Below are 15,971 nucleotides of genomic sequence, written 5' to 3'. Positions count from 1 at the left end.
TAAGACCGATTGCGTCACAGCAGCGCGACTTCAGGCTGGTAAGGCCGTCCCAATTCGAAGGATGCTTAGAATGAAGCCTCAAAATGCGTCCTCATTTCTCCGCGCTGTTAAGGATAGAACGAATGGATCCTTAACAGCCGAGGATATCCCAAGATTCATTGCGCGGCTGCAACGGCAGCTGGATATTCTAAAATAAACAATTAAAACCTTCATTAAATAAAAGTGTGTATTTATCAAAAAAATTTTGTCACTGTTTTAGTATTATAAGTTATGTTTTGTGTTAATATTATTATTTTTTTATGATGCATATATTTCTAAGGTTGATTAATTTAATTTAATATACTGTTGAATAGTTTAATCTACATCAACGTGTCATATTTTCTAAACTAAATTAATATTTTTCTGATTTCATATTTATTTTAATAAGTCAGAAACGTTTCCGCTATGTCCTGCTGACAGGCGCAGCAGGTGACGCCAATTATGGGTCGTCCGAAGGTTAGACCGTCTCATTTCAGTTCTCTTCGCGGATTTCTGAGGCTGCCACCTTGAAAGACCGAGTGCTCATATTTAAGGTCGCATGCTTAGAAGGTCGCAGCCCCTGAATTGGGACACAGCTATGGTAAGGCAGGTGGGCGGGATCCCGGAAACGGTTGCTGCGATTAGCAATTAGCAACACGACCCAACTTCAAATGATCCAATCAGATCTCGATGAACAAATTAAAATCCAGCCCTGCCTTATTTAATTTCAGAAGCCGGTTTCTCTCAGATATATATATATATATATATATAATAAATAAAAATTATTGTATTTTATTATTTGATTAATAAGGCCCTGTACCTTATACGAGTTTATTTTCTAGACAAACTGTTTGCCCCTTGTTTTTAGAGAAATCATTGTATACGGCGTTTCTATTTTTGCATTGATTTTTCCTTTTTTTCCTGTTTCATAGCCATCTAATAATATTACAATCAGTACCAAAATATCATTAAGCAAAATCGGTTGTCCTCAAATCCCCTAGTCCTGGCACATCAATGGTTATACTACCTGCAGTCTCTTTGCGGCTCGGGTGAGAGCAGGGGCTTCCCCCTGAGCCAGCAACAGCGGCATCTGAATGGACTGGATGAGCACTAGGACCCAGCGAGAGCCGCATTTTCTTCCAGGGGTTGTCTAAGCCTCAGTGCACACCCCTGCCTTGGAAAGCTGAGAAGGAGAGAGAGAGGAAAAGAGCAGAGGAACGCAGCAGCTCTGTTGTTGTGGTCAGTTTACGAACACTGCTCAGGCAGAAATGGAGGGGCTGAAGTACAGGAACTGACCCACTGTTATCAAGAGCAGTGGAATACGTGTGGATGGTCTTATTGAGAGTGGATCAGCATTAAAAGGTGACTTGGTTGTTGATCTTTTGGGCAGCGTGCATGGGCACCAGTGCATGAATATGAAGGTGCATGCTTTTGTGGGTCTGTGTTTTTATTGCGAGGGCTTTAACAAAAGGAGGATGAAGTGTGTTTGGGGTGAAGGGATACGTCTGAAGACAAGCAATGTGGAAATGAGTCATCACTCCACACGAGTGGAATACTTGTGTGTGTGTTTGTGTGTATAGCCGGAGGATCATTTCACTGTTTATTGGTTGCTCTTTCATAGCTGGGAAGGATTTATTGAGTTGTCACTTCATTTAAATATCAACTTTGTATTGTTTTGTCCCCAAAAAATCTTATGGGGATAAATAGACACAAGACATGGACTACAAAGCTTTAAGATGTTTGTGGATACTAGCGTGGTCTTGGTAGAATTAAACGAGAAATGTTTATAATGAAATTATGACTTTTTATTGAAGACTTAAGTGTCTGAGCAAACCTGAGTATGATTTAAGCTTTTTTCAAACTATTTAATACACAAAGATAAATCTGTGATTATTAAAGCCTGTTTCTCAAAGCAAGGAGACTTAAGTCTCAATGTGCTACTGTCATTGGCGAAACAGTTGAGCAATAAAAGAGATCTCATTTGTAAAACTCATTTTCTTTCTTGTGGGTTTGTGTTAGTTAAGCTTTATTTAAGAAAGGCTGCTTTGTTTAATAGTAATAAACTGAAAGGATAAACAAACAGGACAGAATAAGTGTTTGCACAAAGAAAAGTTTGCCATTGATCAAAGAAGGAAATTCCACTGCAAGATCATTAACTTCTCATCTGTTTGATCATCTAGGTTTGCATCAACTGAGTGTTTTTAGTGAGGAGTGACTGTGGTGAGGGCAAGCTTACCACAGACTGCTTGTGATCTGTGCGTTAGCCTGGACAGATGGTGGTAGGCGTGTTTGTATGTGTGGTATGTTGTGTCTGTCGGGCGGAAAACTAGTTAAGAGAGGAAGATCTGATCTAAGCACAGCAACAGCAGACCGAAGCGTTGCTCGACTGGCTCAACAAAGCTCGATTCTCCAGCTGATTTTTGCCACGTGTTTGAGTCAGTCTGTGTCTGTGCACCCACTGCATTTATGGTCGAGTGATGTGTGCGAGTGCGTTTCAGTAAGAAGTGTGTAGAGTCTCTTTATGGACTGAGAGTGTTGACTGCACTCAATTGTGGATACTTGTGTTACTGACTCACGGTGTTATCAGCTTTCAAAAATGTGTTGGTCCATTTTTGGTTTTCCCGCTATCTTGCCTGTGTGTAAATCCTAAATTGGTTCCTCTGTTTGTTTGCTTGTTTCGGGGAATGGGTTTGTGTGCGTAAGAACCAAGAATGTTTATAATACCAGAGCATCTGTTAATGTTTCAATTGAATTCTGCCGTTTGTAAGCCACTTCACTTTTTTCAGCTTCAAAGGTTTTCAGCTCTGGCCCGTGATATTCACTTTCCTGCAGAGTTTAGCTCCAGCCCTGATCAAACCCACCTGAGCAAGGTAATCAAGGTCTTCAGGAACATAGGCTGCTTCCGAAATCACATACGTTTTATTTAGTATGAATATGGATAGTATGAATGAATTGGGACGTACTACATTCGCCATGTTGAAATATCACCTGACTTACGTCGCTATAACAAGAAGTTGTTAACTGGAATTACGTTAAACTAGCGCAATTTAACAACAAGGAACAGCTATTTAATATATGTATTTGCATTTAAAAAGAAACGCATTAATGCTTTGGACATTTTTGAATAAAACAATGCCCCTCCGTTGTCTTCTTCGTTGGATAACCCCTCACCCAGGGGTCCATCGAATGAACACTTCGGGATCTTGCTGGAAGTAGTAGGTCATCTGGGTACTTTTCGCATACTGTTTTTGGAATGCTACGGAATCAGACATACAACTCGCCTCACCTCCTGCTTTTCGCCTACTGTATAGTATGGATATAGGCGGTTCCGGACGCAGCCAAAGACATTATTTACGTAGACGCCTCATAGACTGATGCTGCCTTATTGGTATCAGTGGGCCGCCTATCCCTGATGCACATGTATTTTGACTGCGGAAGGTGTATCCCCAACTACAATAATCATAACTCCCCAAATTTTTACCGGATTTTCACATGGTTTGGTTAAATGAAAGTAATGTTTGTTACAATGACATAATATTAAAAATGGTAAAATTGCAACCGTAAGCTGCACAAAATATGGGCATAGTTGCTTGCTCTCAGTTGACCCCGATTGAATCTGGTGCTAGTGTAGATTGAGGACACCCAAGCAATATGGCGGCAACGCTGGATTACGTTCCAGCATGTCATGGGGCTTCTACGTTCATCTTTGTTCAGGAATACCAGAAAATTGCAGGCAGTGAGTCAGACATGTATTTAGCACTGAGTCCAGAAAAAAATTAAAGTTTTGAAATTATGAAAATTTACTTTTTATAACTATAATGCATAGTGCTAGTAGGTCTAACAGATACGCATCACAAAAGTCCGGCGTATCTGTTAGGCCTACTAGCACTATGCATTATAGTTAGAAAAAGTAAATTTTCATAATTCCAAAACTTTAATATTTTTCTGGAGTCAGTGCTAAATACATGTCCGACTGTTGAAACGAACAAAAAGAAAACCAAGAAAATCGCATTCATGACGTTTATGGTGATTTTATTTCCCTTACATCATTGCCTACAATGACGCTGATGGGGATTTCCCCTGTTTCAAGATGGTGGCTCTAGTTGACGCATTCGGTCCAATGAACTGCCGTAGCCAAGGCGACATCTAGTGTATATATTTATGGGTCCTGGAGGGCCACTGTCCTGCAGAGTTTAGTTCCAACCCTAATCAAACACACCTGATTTTCATTTCCAAGTAATCCTGAAGACTTTAATTTGATTTTTCAGGTGTGTTTAATTAGTGTTTTGAACTCAACTCTGCAGGACAGTGGCCCTCCAGGAACAGCGTTCCCCACCCCTGCCCTATGGGAATACTTCCAGCCAGGTTTAATAAGTTGGGTAAGAGCGCCACCTGCTGGATAATAGCGGAAATACGCATTGCTGGAAAAACTTGTGATTGGCAGGGAAGCGTTTTTCATCTATGGCGGGGAAAGAGTTAAAGAACCCTTTTTCGCAACAAAGAACCTTTTGCGAAACAGAAGGGTTCTTTGGATGTTAATGGTACTTTATATTTATATATTTTAGAACCATTTAGAGAAAAATGTTTCCTCTATGGCACCTTTATTTTTAAGAGTGATCCGGGAACTTTCGCCTGTTGTTTTTCAAATACTATCAATTCAGAGAAAAACTACTCACCTTGCATATTGATTTGCATACTACATAGCATAAAAGTGCCTTCGAACACAGTGACAGTGAACTTGTGACCGAGCTGTGAGGTTAAAGGCAGCAGGAAAATATTTTTTCATTTCAGTTAGATTCAAAATCAGTTAACATGCCATATTAATTATTTGATATAAGATTACATACTGTATTTTCATTATTATATTCATATGCACAGTATATACAGTATTATGGTGCTTTCACACCAGCCGCGGTAGAGGCGGCAAAAACGCGCTATTCGCGCGTAGTTGGACACTTGAACATTTGAGTTTACTCGCTTCATTCGTGAGTGAAATTCTGGTCATTCGAGACATTCATGTGGAAATCACGGGAGGGGTTTCTGTGACTCTGCTGAGACTCCGCTCGCTTCCTGTAATCACGTCACAACAGCAAGGTCCTGATTGGTTAACGCGGCACGGAAATCCGCTGAGGTTCAGATTTTTTAACTTTGCATTAACTTAACATGTAAAATACTCATGCTTGCAGCCTCTACCGTATCTGGTGTGAACCCTTCATTATACAACATAAATCGAAACCCAATATATGGCAGCAGGTACAACACTGCAAATAAAAGCAAAACACCGTAAGTAAAACAAAAAGTATGACATTGTAACTTTTCTGCCACAATTGCACAGATTATGATGTCATTCTCCAAGATAATTCATTTAAGATCACAAAACCAGCTGCACTGACGTGAGAACAGTCAGAACACATTGTTTCCTCACTGTGTCCTTGAACCTGCTTGAGAAGAGAGCAAAGCTCCAAGCATGGTGTTTAGTTACAGGGGCTGATGTCATGATTCATGATGTCATGCTGTTGTATGACTGATTGGTCTGCTACTCTGATTCTGATTGGTGCATGGCTGTTTTGGGAGAGTGAGTCAGTGACTTTTTATTTATCATTAACATTTACTGGCGGTGGCTGGTGAATATGGTTGGTGCTGTTTGACACCAACCATCAGAGTATCTGTTTGTATATTTATAACATTTAGTTCACTTTGGAGCTATGTTAGTTGTAGCCTTACCCACAACCTTCAGTCAGCATAGTATTGTAATGATTACCTGTAGTTATCTTTATAGCTGGAGTACAAGGAGCAGTAAAACTGATTTCATTTGTGATGATGACATTCCTTGTGATGTGATCATCATTGCCATTGGACCATTGTGTCATTTTGTAAAATGGCATAAACATGTTTATTCTTTATACCTAACCAAGTTATTAGTGGTGCTTTTTATAATTTGCCATTCTTATAAGTCACTTCGACGCTTAAAGTAACTTACCAATACCATACATCAGTTATGCAATACACGTCGGTTATACCTCAAATCATGTTGTTTGTTGAAGAGAGGTGTTAATACAAGACATGCATGCTGAAAAGCATTTAGAATGGCTTGGCAACAGCACTGAGCAAATTTTTGCATGCATGCAATTTATATTGCAATTTTACATTTGAAAGGACATACACAAGGGCATTGCCCTGAAACAGAACTGTGGTACTACAACATCAGTTATTAGTCTTAACTTATATTTTGGGTTTATGTACCATAGTTAGCCCTTTAAGCCATCTGAAAAATTCCTTCTCTGCATGTCTTTGTCCCTCCTTCCATTTTTCTTTTTGCTCTCTTGTGGACTGTAAGTGATGGTGTCAGCTCACTTTCAGAAGTATGAGCGCAAAACTCTGCACTTCAGAAGAAACCACATGGGCCAAAGAACAGCTTGAGCTGAACGTTTCACTTTTAACATCAATAGACTCTAAAAGGTGTAGAAGTGTATAATTTTTACGCTTTTAAAATCCTCTTTCCTTTTGATGTACTGAGTCAACTACAGTATAAGTAAGCTGTTTGCAGCTTGATTGTCCCACGGGTTGCTCCGTGGTGCTTTTAAAATATTGCTCTGTTTATTTAAACTGAAGTTGAGCAGGATAGGAACATTTATTATAATGTTCCCGAGGTCTCATAATTGGCTATTTATTTATTGTTTAGTGATTAAGTTATATTTACTAGCAGATGTGTTTACCTAGGGCTGTACAATTAATCGAAAGCTAATCGGGATTACAATTACAAATGAAACAATTACATAATCACCAAATGCCTCAATTACAGCTGTCCATATGTGCTCATTTGTGTGCATTTCAGCAGTATGACTCAGATTTTAAAATTGATACGTTGGCACGTCCTTTAGCCATTCGTTTTGGATTTTTTACTATCAGCAGCTGCTTCACAGAAAGTTATAAAACATTTTAAAATTTCAGTCTGAAGTCAATTAATCTGCAATAATAATAATAATAATAAAAAGTTGTCATAATTGTGCACCCCTATGCTTACATATTTTATCCTTAAAAATCTAAATAAATTGAGGTAGGTCTATTATATTTGTAATCCGATTATTTTGAAGATTAATCATATTTATTACATTAAATATTTTTTAATGCCATTCCAGGATTTTCCGCTCTGACAGGCGTTTAAGTAGTTAAAATTATGCAAATAAATTATGCATATATAATTTCCGGATCTGTGTTTAAAGAGCACCTATTGTCCGATTCACATTTGTACATTTCCTTTGGTGTGTATGTGTGTATTTAGTACATGTTAACGATATGCAAAAGGTACAAACCCCAAAGTAAATCGTCTCCAACGTAAATCTCTTTTCTTGGACTACAACAAACACACAGATTGTAGGCAACAGTTTACTTACTGGGATTGGTGATGTAGACAAGACCGACATAATCATAATTCCTTCCGCTTCGGACTCACAGCCTGTAAGTTAGCAACTGAATCTTTCAAACATGGTAAGGAGCGTCACATTTCCTGCTGACGGCAGAGGTATTCAGACCAATCACAATGTACAAATTAACTGGCCAATCGGGGACACAGCGCTTTTCAAATCTGTGCATTTCAGGAAGAGAGTGTAATCTGGAGCTACAAAAATTTACGGTAGTGGAAAATAATGTGTTTTTTTAACCGTAAACCACGCAAACACATTGTTTTATACCAAATACACAAAATAACATTGTTTTTTAGCAATGAAATAGGTGCTGTTTAAAACAGATCTTCAAATGAACCATTCAAAATTTTTTTAACTATATCTACCATATTTAACTTTATTTATGCAGCGACAACATACAACAACGTTGTTTTCACCTCTAATGTAAAATGCTCGAACCCTCGTAGACCTGTAAACTGCCGCTCCTCTGCCATTTTGCTGAATACTCAAAACTGTACATTTTAATTGTGAATTCTTTAATCAAGTACCGAATATAACCAAACAATCGTAAAAGGGCTTAAATTAAAGTCACAATATTAATGATAGTACAATAGTAGTAATATCTGTGACTAAAAATTGTGATTATGGCTTAATTATGATAAACTTATATCAGTCGAAAAGAAAATAAATAGTATCACTAGTGTGCGAATCCCAGCAGGCCTCACGCAACGTTTGCTAAACCAATGGTGCGTATTTATAGCAGTCCGACCATGTGTTTGATAGTCTCAATGGAAGATGGTGAAACTTGTTTGAAAACAATTCTGTTTGGTGTCACGAGTGCTGGAGGAACTAAAGATATCGCCTTTAATTCATCTGTGTTTCAAATTAGCTAGCAGACAGTGAAAGTGTAGGAGGAAGTGTTCGGAGTTATTTTAATGAAACACCTCAGGTGTGCTTTCACTTAAAGGACAGTCACCTCAAAGTACACGTTGTTCAAGAGCAAGCATCTGCTTCCCCGCCAAAACAATTTCCACCACAAAATAAAAGCGCATTTATGGATCTTTAAATGACTTTGTTCCCTTGGTGCATAGTTTATCATTACACATGCACACCGATTACATCATCGCGTTCTTCGGCGGTGCACAGGTCTGCAATGATGATAACTACGACCAACTGTTTCCCAGTTTTCCAGATCTCCAACTAAATGGGGTCATCTTTCATTGGGTATCTCTTTACGGACGCTGTTTTATTTATCCAGCCACTTTTTCATGAGTGGGTGGGTCCCTCTGCTCCTGTATGTCTGCCTTTGGTCTGTCTGGACCATGCGTGGGCCTGTTTTTGGCAATGCAAAGGGGAAAAATACCTTCCTGTATGATGTCAGGGCTGAAACACAAGAGCAAACACAGTCGGAGAGGGGCCCTATGAACAACGGCAGGAATGGGAATCGCTGCATTATAAGTTGCTGCTTATATTAAGAGTAGGGGCGCCGTTCATACCTTAATAGCACTTTCGGTTGAGGCTCTCTGGCCACACCATTCATAGCACTGGTCATCTGAGATCTGGCTTCTGATCGGGTTGTAATGAACAGCTGTAGCGGTCATGAGTGCACGATGGGTCTAGTTTCTCGCATGCAAAATGCACCTGGTTTTAGTGACATTTCTATGGACAGGACCACACAAATGCACTACGGCATGAGCCGACGATATTCTTCCTGATGTTAGATGTATAGAATGAATGCACCTACATTGGCATACATTTTTTGGCTGACACAAAAATAGTTTTTACCCGACCCCTTTCAAGAGCAATCATGGGTCAAGGGTAAAAGTTCATAGTCTTTACAGGGTAACAGTTTATGAAGACTTTATTTTTAGAGTGCACTTGAACATGAAAAGCCCTCGGTAAGGGCAAAGAAATCTTTTAACCCTTTTATTGGGATAAATAACTGCCCAAGATTATTACGTATGAGAGCAAAAGCTGATCAGGAAGTGTTGGGTTGAGATCCCTAGCAGCGGTTGGATGCAGACATGCTGACTCCTCTGATTCATGCCCTGAATACCCTAAAAAAATTAGTTATTCACGAAAGCACGCTGCTCATACTCCAAACATCCTAGACTGTGTCCAGAATTCAACCGATACATTTGATTTATGTGTATCGGGTGCTGGACTGTCAACTCTCATGGTACTCTTCTCATCTTCCTCTCCCAACCCTCCTCTCGTGCTTTGTGCACAGATCCGTGGAGGCACGGCATCTCCCTGGAGCTTCTGTCTAATCATGGTACCATCATCCTTCAGTCACATTACCCTGGCAGAGCCTGTCAAACAGTAGACGCTGGAGGACACGTTGACTTTGAGATGCTGCTAAAGACTAGAGGATGTTGTTGTTTCTGCTGATGGTGAATGGTCAAGGGCCAAAGTAAAAGTTGGGTAACATTACTTGGATGTTCTTCCCTTGGTGTCACCTGCAGGAACCAACTTTGGGCTAATGGCGGGTAGCCCGTCCTCCTGTTTTCTAAAGATAAGTCTTGGTGCCACAGAGGTTTATAACAGTGACACACTCTTGCCGTGGAGATTGGCCATTGGCCCTTTTCCATTCACCTTTGTGCCAAAATCGGTGAGTTTTTCAGTGGACGGGCTGGCAGTTCTATAAACACTCTTAAAGGGATAGTTCACCAAAAATTGAAATTCTCGTATCATTTACTCAAAAACATGTATAAATGTCTTTGTTCTGCTGAACACAAAGGAAGAGATTATGAACAATGTAGTGGAACCAAGCAGTTTTGAGCACCATTGACTTCTAGAGTATTTTTCCTACTATGGAAGTCAATGGTGCTTCTGCTTCCTGCTTGGTTACAAATATCCTCCTTTATCTTCGGCAGAACAAAATATTTGTAGAAGTTTGAAACAACATGAGGATGAGTAAAGATGACATAAGTAAACATTTTTGATGAACTATCCCTTTAAAGGTGCATTTTATTTACTTTTAGAAGCGATGTATAATCAACATAACTATATTATCAGTGGTGTATTCAGACCTTACATAATGAACTGTATTGTTTTTATTACTTTAGAATGAGACGTTTTTATCTACATACACTGCGGGTCCACTTCCATGGAAGTCGCCGTCATGTTTCTACAGTAGCCCTAAATGGACAAACTGCTCTACAGAGCGCATTTCATCCCTACGTTGTCTCAGACGACGACATGTTTGTTCTGTGGCGGCTACCATTTGCATTTTTAAAAACTGTCTCGCCACTAGATGCAACTAAAATTGATACACCCCACCTTTAAGAAATAAACAACTGAGATTTAGGGCCCTATCATACACATGGCGCAATGAGCGCCACAATAATTTTTTTCCTAGTTTGAGGCCGACACAATTTTCATTTTCAAGTCCAGCGCTACGTTGTTTAAATGGCAAGTGCATTTGCGCCCATTTGTGCACCCATGGGCGTTCTGGTCTGAAAACAAGGTGTGTTAAGGGGCATTGTTGTTGACGCTTTGCTATTTTAAGGGAACTAAAATAGACTACGCAATTGACCAACTACAATTTTAGCCTAATATGCACCTATAAATGGGACAACATTGCGCATTTGCTTTTTACACACATGGACAGCACACAAACGTTTTTAACTATAAAAATTAAAGGATTAAAATGTAAAATATTATTATTGAGTCTCTTGGATATAAATGAGAACAGTTTACAAGACTTTAGAAGGTGTAAAGAGCTGCTTCACCTGTAGCCTGGTAAGTAGTTGAATGGTTTGCTTTAAACTATGTTTATTTTTTAAATGCTACCCCACAGATTTATTGTATATGATGACTTTGTACCGGCACAGTCCGAGTGCTGAAATGTTTTGGCTTCCCACACATTGGTAAATTCTTTATCTCCTGTTTATAACAAATAAAGTATTTTTAGAGTACAAACCTTTTCTTGCATATTTGTAAATCATTTTTTAAATCATGTAGGCTATCCATGCATTTACAGCAATTAAATAAAATTAAATAAAAGCCTGATAATTTTACTTCCATAACTGAAAGAAAACGACTTTTAAATGAGGTTTAAATATAAAAAATAACAATTTCAATACAAATAAAAATAACGCAATATTACATCAACCTTAAACTGGTGGTCGTCTTCCTCCGCTTAGTTTTTCAGTTTACTAATTCCGCCATCTAAAAAGGGAATTGGGATGGTGCAAGCGCAACTGGCTTTTAAAGTGGATGGGAGATAAGACTCTCATTGGTTTATTGCACGATACGCCCAAAAACACACCCATTCCTCATTACGAGAATAGGATCATAGACTGCGTGCTAGGCGCACAAACCATTTTTCTTGTTATTTTTGTTGGAGATATAAAGTAAAAAACTGTAATAATAAATTATTAGGATTTAAGCAAGAAAATATACCGGATATACCCAAGTTGTATTTTGTTGATCAGTTACCACATGCAATCTATAGAAATAGCATGGCTTTACCATAGTAATGGAAATAAAGAGCTGTACACAGTTAGTTATGCTGGATAAAAAGGACCATATTTCAGGGTCCCATTATTTTTAAGGTTAATGGCAACAACTGTGTTAATAAAGACAAAAAAGCCAAGGGCCCTTCTGCAAATCATTTCTTATGTTGCTAATGTATGCTGTGAATTTAAGGGCCCAGGGCCAGCGCTGTTTTAAGCCTTACTTCTGCGAGTAGAGGTCTCCTCTATGCACCAGACTTCACTCAAAGAGCCTCAGGCTCAGTGTGGTCAGGTCACCTTCACTGAGCTCAGATCACACAAGGGAACCAGAAAACCAAGAAACAAGGGGTTAAAGCAAAATGAGCGATTTAAAACGTTTCCCTTCCATTGCTAATTGCCTATAGGTGTGAACGGTTCGTAAGGAACAGAATTTCCCGAGGGCCGGTGCGTTCGCGCAGCCGTAAGGAAAGCCCCTCTGGACATCGACCTTCACCTTGGTGTCTTTGCTTATAGACTTTTCTGAAATTGCTGGGTGAAAAGATGGATCATATATACTTTGATCTGTCGACGGACCAGCTGATTGGATGGCTGTATGTACATGCCCTGGTGTGCCCTAACACTGTTGTCATGGGAACTGAGGAAATGGAAACTAAACAAGTCTTTATTTCGGTGCTGGAAAGGAGAAAGAAACTCTGATCTCTTTTTATGCCCGTGTTGACTTCTAGACAAAGGTCTGTTATTTGTACTCTGCGTACCAGTACTGAAGTCAGAAGTGAGATGGACCTGATTGTTTGAATCCCATGTGTAGTTTGCTTTGTGAAGAATATGTGGGCAATGCAAATGTTTTGAATAAATGATGTCCATTGAGACTTATAGTTTGCTTTTACTGCATTGACTTACGATACACAAAAGGTGAAGTTAGTCCCTGTTCAGTTTCATTGTACGAAGAAAATGCAACATCTTTACAATTTATTTTACAAATTTTCATGAAATAATGTCAGTCGACATGAGGGCGAGTATATAATGATGACAGAACTGAAGAAATGTTTGTGAACGATAAGAGCGTAAGGCAAGTTTAGTGGAAGCCCCAATAGGACCCAGATCCAGTAGTTTGTTGTCATAGCAACAAAAATTTAGCTGGCCCTTTTCTGTCACATGTAATGTTTTGTGGCAGTGCCACCATGGATACGCAACAAGCAAAAACTGCTTAATGTGTGTGCATGTGTAAGAAAACCTTCGTCCTTCTGCCCACTTTGGCTCTATTGACCTGCCGATCCATTGCATTTACCATCGATTGTCTTTTTAATGCTAATATGTTTTCAGATAATATTATATCATGTTTCCTTCCAAATGGATCTGTCATCCGTCTACAGTTTATTCCCTAATGAAGAGAGCAGTCACGTACGCTTGGTATATTTTCACGGAGTATTGACTGTAGATCATAGAGCTCATATTTATAGACATTTAATTTGATAAGCCTGAGAGAGGGCGATTTTGACATATGTCGTCTGTAGCATAAAGCTCTTCATAAGCATTGACCCCACCTCTCTTTGTGAAGGTAAGGGGATAGCTTAATGTACGTCATCACGTATCAGTATAATACCGAGACATCCCTGACCGAAACCAAATCTCTGATTTTGCCTTTCCTCTTAATGTGATGTTGATATGATGTAGCTCACGTTTGGATAATTTGCCTTTTGCCTTGCCTGACCCTGGGGAATTTCTGCTCCAGATTGTGAGGCTGGCTAATATCTCGCTCTGTTCCCTTGGATACGGATGCTGTGTTTGCCATGCAGCGCTAGCGTGGCAGCTGTCAATCAATGCGAGTGAAGAGCATTACAGCTTTGACAGAAAGGCACAGGTGTCAAAAGCAGCTCTGAGGCATGACTGCACATTTTCTTCAAGGGCTGCTCAGCTGCATATGCTTTTATTGACTGATTGAATCGCTTTGTCAAAGGGTTGGTGCCCGTGGCATATCTGTTGACATGATATGTATAAATAGTGTGTGGGGGTACGGGTTGGCATGTGTGAGAGAGTGTTTAAAGTGATGGGCGATGCTGTAGGGAGAGATTACTGGATTACCTACTGTGACTCGGGCAGTGTGTGATAAGTTCTTATTTAGATAAACATCTTCAGATAGCGGCAGGCCTACTTTCTGCTAAAATCCAACTTTCTACTAACCTCATTTCACACACCGCACAAACAAGTGATGCCCACACGAATGCATACGCTGCTGACAGAAGCAAGTGGTATGTTAAACTGTGAACGATCACTTAATTATTAAGCAATAATAAGAATCAGTCCTTCCAGAAAAATTTGAAGCTTTTTGCGGGCAAAAATCCTCGATCTTGCAGCACGTTTTCTTAAAAAATGTGATGGAATATGTGGGATATGTTTGCAATTTTATACTAAGGAACTGCGGGAACTTGCCAAGATTGCAGGAACTTGCAAAACTGTGTGAACTTGCAAAAACAGTTTGCAGCTTTTTATTGATTGTCACGTCGCGTAATTACGTCACTTTCTAACGTTCCCATGACAACAGGGCACATGGCTGTGCTTGTGTGTGTAAATGCAACATTTTCAACTTTCTGCTAAAATATATATAAGTTTTTTGCTACGACAATGTGGGAAAATCATGCAAGCATATTTTGCGAGCAGAAATCTGCGAGATTACTGCCGTATTAAAAAAAAATGCGGCCCCCGCATAAACATGCGGACTTTGGATTATGCATTAAATCATGCAATCGCATAATTGCGTTTTTCTGGAGGGACTGTGTAATAAAACCAACCTGATCTTGCAAGAATTCTTAAAAAATTGACTTTGTTAATTCCTATGAATTTGTACACTGTGAATTTGGGATTATCAGATAAAAGCAGTAGTAATGTAGACCTTTTACACCCAACGTCACTGGGTTGAAAGCAGATGTAGGTCGTACAAATTTTTACGAATTAACCACTTCGTAATGTAGTTTGTGTTGAATAAAACTATAAAATAGATTAAATGGTGAGATAAACGGTTAATTTAACATTGTATGATGTCATTTTGGCACCACTTTTTATTGATTTATTACAGAACTAGGGCAGAAGTTGGGGGAATGGGATACAGACACAACACATTCAAGACAGTTAGATAATGGCTTGGTTTCACAGACAGGACTTAGCAAAAGTCAGGACTAGACCTTATTTTAATTAAGATGTTTAAGCATATTTTATAAAAATGCCTTAGAAATGCTTTACTGGTGTGTCAGATCAATGGCACTGCAAATTTTAAGATCTGTCAGTGTAAGTTGATACAGCTCAAACATGTGTTTTAGTCTAGGACTAGCCTTAAGCCTTGTCCGTGAAATTAGGGGAATGTGTATTAACTGTTATCTCTTAAGAAAGCGGTTGTATAGCTTGTTCTCAATTTATTTTAAAGTGCACAATTTTGATTTCTGTCCCAATAAGGTAACAGTTTTAGCATTGAGGCCAGGTTTCACAGAAAGGACTTAACTAAAACAAGGACTAGGCCTTAATTAAATTAAGACATATAAGCATTTTTTATAAAAATGCCTTAGAAAAAGACGTTACTGGTGTGAATCTTGAGAAAAATCAATGGTACTGTCATATTTTAAAATCTGTATATGCAAGTTATTTTCAGTTGAAACAACTGAAACATGCGTTATAGTCTAGGAATTACTTTAAGCCTTATCTGTGATACCGGGGTAAATGTTAGGATCTCACTTTTATTCTTTAAGGAATAATTCACCCAAAAATGAAAAATGCATGCCATCCCAGATTTATATCAGCCTTGAGGTGAACACAATTAAATCCTGACACGGGACTTAAACATTGGATGCTCCGTGAAAACAAATTGAATTGAATTTACAAAAGAAATTTAAATTATGAATCGTTTGAGAACATAAATGTGACCCTGGACCACAAAACTAGTCTTAAGTTGCAGGGGTATATTTAAAGAGTTTGGTTCCAAAACCCAATAAACAGCATTAAATAAATAAAAAATAAACTTTACATTATTTTACGCGATGTCAATGAAAATCGCTGTCAAAAAAGTTCAGCACGCTGTCCCAAGCATAGCAACTGCAATGAC

The 15,971-nt window shown here is 38.9% G+C and overlaps 1 protein-coding gene across 1 annotated transcript in view; it reads left to right on the top strand.

The window, feature by feature from the left end:
- The first annotated feature begins 1,205 nt into the window (after positions 1-1,205).
- Positions 1,206-15,971, top strand: part of ches1 (checkpoint suppressor 1) — a 43,973-nt gene continuing 29,207 nt past the window's right edge. Inside the window, exon 1 of the mRNA XM_065257385.1 lies at positions 1,206-1,380. The gene's annotated coding sequence lies outside the window, so the exon portion shown is untranslated. The remainder of the gene's footprint in view (positions 1,381-15,971) is intronic.

The sequence above is a fragment of the Paramisgurnus dabryanus genome, chromosome 12, assembly GCF_030506205.2.
Source record: "Paramisgurnus dabryanus chromosome 12, PD_genome_1.1, whole genome shotgun sequence".
NCBI classification, from domain to species: Eukaryota; Metazoa; Chordata; class Actinopteri; order Cypriniformes; family Cobitidae; genus Paramisgurnus; species Paramisgurnus dabryanus.
This window is presented reverse-complemented; position numbering and strand designations above follow the sequence as displayed.